The sequence below is a fragment of the Boleophthalmus pectinirostris genome, unplaced genomic scaffold, assembly GCF_026225935.1.
Source record: "Boleophthalmus pectinirostris isolate CB_2022bp ecotype Guang Dong unplaced genomic scaffold, ASM2622593v1 HiC_scaffold_7, whole genome shotgun sequence".
In the NCBI taxonomy this organism is placed as follows: Eukaryota; Metazoa; Chordata; class Actinopteri; order Gobiiformes; family Gobiidae; genus Boleophthalmus; species Boleophthalmus pectinirostris.
Window position 1 is genome coordinate 11,597,903 of NW_026571473.1, and position 4,894 is coordinate 11,602,796.

A 4,894-nucleotide genomic window follows, 5' to 3' on the forward strand; every position below is an offset into this window, starting at 1 on the left:
TTTTAAAATGCCTCCTTCTAAGATGCTGATACAATCATTCATCATTGTAGTCACTCTTGGTACCTGCTGATGGCTGCTTTCACACACTGTTTTTATTACACATTTTAATACCTTCCATGATTTGAAATTGCCTGATTATTAAAAAGCGGGTTAGACAAAGGTCAGACTGCGCAGTAGAATTGTGTATATGAGATTGGTTTCAAAGCTACAGAGGTTTGACTGACAGCCCTACTTGTACTTGGAACATGCAGGACCCAGCAGGATCGGCGCATGTGGAGCCGAGCAAGTCCTGCACTACACAATGAGAGGAAATGGGAATTTAATACAAACTTTCTCACAAAGTCTCCCAGTCCTCCCCCCACCACCGCCATCCCTTCGTCTTGTCTCACTTCTGCATTAGCTCGGGGTGGTCATCGGCACCTCCTCCGCCAAAACCACAACAAAATGTCAAAAACCACTAAAACATATCCAGGAGCACGCCGAGGTCCATGCACCACTTGACACGATTTACATGGCATTTCCTTAAACTAACACTGGCCCAGCTCTGGACATGGTTGGGTCCCAGATTGTGTATTCTCAAAGAGTTAAATTATGAGTGCCTTTTAAATCATGGAGTATTGTTTAGGCATAAAAATATGAATGTTAAAGATATGCCTCAAAGTGTGATTAATGTGCAATAACTAAAAGCATGTTATGGTGGATAATAATGATTTAGATTCATACTTTAACACGTATTGATAAGCTGGGTTGTAAATTTACATATTGCAAAAACACTATGTATTGTTTTACGTTTCAGTTGTAGACATATTTAATGTATTCTTTACTATATACATTTTAGTTGTGTAGCCGGCAGAGAATTTATAATAGGAGTATATGTCTGAACAAATCAAATTAAGCCAGTCTGGACTCAGGCATTATTAAAGGTGATCTATGTAACTTCTGGGTTAGGTTAAAGTGGAACATGCACATCTGCTTGTCTTCATGAAGAGGTTTTTGCTTTGCCTGGTGTGTTTCTGAGTAAGGCCATAAAGTTATATTGCATTTATTTCAACAAGGGTGTTTTTAATAGCTGAAAAAACAGGCATTCTTACTATAAGCGGGCTTGCCTCTCCCCAGATCTTATCTAAGTTGATTTGATGGCCTCACAAAATTGCCTCCATAAAAAGATATTGCCTGAAAATGTTCTACAGTATAGCATTACACTTATTTATCCATATGGAAACAGCAGGTGATACCAAGGGCCAAGTTCCACGTAAGAACAGTAAAGAGGTGAGCCCACACATAGCAAGAAAGCAAGTTTTAAGGTCAGTAAAAACACATGTTCTTGAGTAAATGCAAGATGAATTTGTTTAAAGGGACAGCCCGGAATTTTGGACATAGGGCCTCATTTCCTAGTGAGCCAGAGTGTTGGAGACATGTGGAGACACTTTTTAAAATATTCCATCCAGTCCTTGTATTTGCAGAGGTCGCTGATGCTAGGCTAGTGCATGTCAATGGCCATAGTTAGCCTGCCACTAAAAACAGTCCTACCCACTCTACAAAACACCCAAAGCAAATCTATTATTACACCAGACTGTCGATGTGAATGTTTTGTGTCGATAGAATAATTTTAGAAGTAAAAACAACCTTGCATTTGAAGAATTTATGTCTGAGCAGCAGCAGTGACTTGTACATTCTGATAGAAAGCTTGGCAGCGGCGGACTGATATCACCTAGCACCTATCTTACCGACAAAGTAAAATTCCGCTGCTGCTGAGAAAATAGTCCCTCAACACGTAACAGTTCATGTGATGCAAGATTAGTTGCATTACATTATTCTATCAACACAGACATTTCCATCGACAGTCTGTTGTAATAATAGATTTGCTTCGGGTGTTTTGTGGAGTGGGTAAGACTGTGTTTAGTGGCAGGCTAACTATGGCCATTGACATGCACTAGCCAAGCACCAGCGACCTCTGCAAATACTGATGGAATATTTAAAAAATGTCTCCAACACTCTGGCTAACTAGGAAATGAGGTCCTATGTCCAAAATTCCAGACTGTCCCTTGAATGCCATACAGAAGCATTCCAGACAAAACAAGAATATTTTCATAGAGAGAAACAGGTGGTAGACCCTCGAATGCAAAAGTTACACAGTGCACCTTTAAGTTTAATGGCATTGCGGAATATTCCATGCAAAGCAATAAAATATAATCAGAACAGTTCATATTCTACCACATTAGGATGATGCCTGATCCTTGCTGACATACAGACAAACATTACGCAAGCCTGAGAGACAGACACTGCACATCAATCAATACTTCTATATGTCATTCTGTTATACGATTCCTCTAAATGCACTGGCCAGGGTGCCGTTTCACAGTTGCATGCCAATATACTTTAAAGGAGGCGGCGGGCAGTCTCAGTCTCAGAAGGAACACAGTGCACAGTGGTAATGACTGTACGACAACAAAGACTAATGGACACAATGGTTTATGTCTGACAAGCACATTAAGACCTCCACCCTCACTCTGCAGGCTATGGCAGACACTTCCTCTACACCACTCCACTGCACTGCTGCTGTACAAGACTTAAAGTTCCTATATTATGCAAAATTTACTCTCCTGAGAAGTTATGTTATAATGTTAGTTTCTTCATCAAAAACATACCTGGAAATGTGTTTTGTTTCATTCACACGTTTGAGTAATCGTTTATTATTAGTCTAGATTAGTCTAGATTAGTCTACATCTCCAAAGCTCAAAATGCTCTGTTCCACCTTACGATGTCATGAAGAGGTAGTTTGTTTTCAAGTTAACAGCAACCTTTTACCTTTTATTCAGTAGAGATTGGCAATTCCAGCGCTGAAACTATCTAAATGATTCTACTGTAGGTGTATGGAGTTTAAAAACAGAGTGGAGCACTTCCTAGAACAGAGCATTTTCAGTTTGAGCGATGAACTCAGCCTAAATATGCAGGGTTTGAGTGTAGAACATGTGTGAAGGAAACAAAACACAACTCCAGGTATGTTTGTGATGAGGAAACAACATTATAATATAGATCAGAAAATACCGTAATATGGGCCTTTTAAACTCAGCCTCTCTTGTTGGCATGCTGCTCTGGCTCCTGGCTGCTTCAGACACAGACAATAGCATCTCTGGACCCTCCCTGTGGCTTTCACTGTATCAACATTACAACAGAACTTTCAATTATTAGAAAAAAGCCTGTCTGAGTGGTGTTTATTGATGCATTTTCCAGTCATCTCTTGAGCTGGTTCCAACAAACTGTTTAAAACTTGAGCATCAAGTGACAATGGAAAATCGGAGAGTTGATTAGGTGTTTGTGAAGTGTGCATGGTGTAATGGTAATGGACGTTGATGTAGGATTTGACAGCAGAGCACAGATACACTGCAAAAAAACAATATCTAGGTAAGTTAAAATGACTTAAAATAAGAACATTTCAGTTAATTTGAGTAGATTTAACTTGACGAGTAAAATGATCTACCAATGGAATAAGTGTTGTTTTCTTAATTTAGGCAATATGGGATTTTGTTTCTTATTTTAAGTGCAAAGAGTTGTTGTTTTTCTTATCTTAAGCATAGCGAGATGTATTAAGTATAGAAAGTATTGTTCCACTGGTAGATTTTACATGTCAAGTAAAATTTACTCAAATCATGATAAAACTTTCTTGATTCAAGTCATTTTAACATGCCAAAGATGTTCATTTTGTTTTCTTATGTCCTTTAACTTCTTGGGTAAATACACTTTACTGTATTGTCTTTAAAAAGAACCAAAGAAGTTCATCGTAACATGGCTAGATTTAGTTTTTGCAGTGTATGAGAAAGCTAGGAGTCTTTTGTTTAAAATAAGTCGAGTGAAAACATATTTTGGTAGACATAACATGTGAACATGTAGCATATTGTATTTCTATATTATTTTGAACACACAGGAGTACAGGGATGTAAATATATAATGGTGTGGGTATTAACATGACATGAAGCTCAGATTTATTGTGTGCACAGAAATGTAGGCATTTTTATTTTGCCCTGACTTAGGGGAGGGTCATGATTTGCTGGGGCAACCCTCAAAAATGTATCTGTGGTGGTTTTTGATTTCATTGCCCTTATATAGTTATTTGTTGATGTTGTGCTGTAAATTGCATGGCTACTATGTCTTCAGCTACAGCCTACTATGATGTAATTGACAGAGTTTGCAGCTAAAGTTAAAATATACTTTTATTTATTAAGAAATATTTAAATTTATATTCACTTAAATAAAATATCTTCTCACATAAAATTATGCAATGTTCAAATAATTCTTATCAAGACTTGGTTATTTACTACTACTGTGGAGGTTTTGCCTTACTTTCCATTGTTTTCCCTTGTAGGCTGAAAAAGCATGAGATGTTCTGAAAAGGAAAACAGGAAATCTTAAACAATAAGGAGTTGAGTCAACTCCAAGTCGATTGTGTCCAGACACGGAGAAATGCATCAAATAAAGCCCAGGGCGTTCTTCACTGAATGAGAGATGATAGAGCACTTATAAAAGATTATGAGAATAGACACAACATCATATTGTCCATCATTTCCTGAAGTCCAGTGATTAGCAGCCCACTCCAGAAGGAGCTGGACTGTTGTGACCAATACATTCAAGTGGAAGAACAAACTGTTGTCTTTGGAAAGTCATGACATGGTTCTGATTAAACAGAGGTCTATCTTCAAAACAATGGAATACATGAAGGTCCAAAGCTCAGAGCAATAAGCTATGAAGTCTAATTAAAACATAGCCAACATTAAAAAATAAAAAATAAAATAAAAAGGGATTTACCACTTCATCAACTTGGCATTGCCATATTATTTCAATGGACTGTAATGTGATTATCAAAGACAATATTCGTAATATTGATTCAACAGGCGTA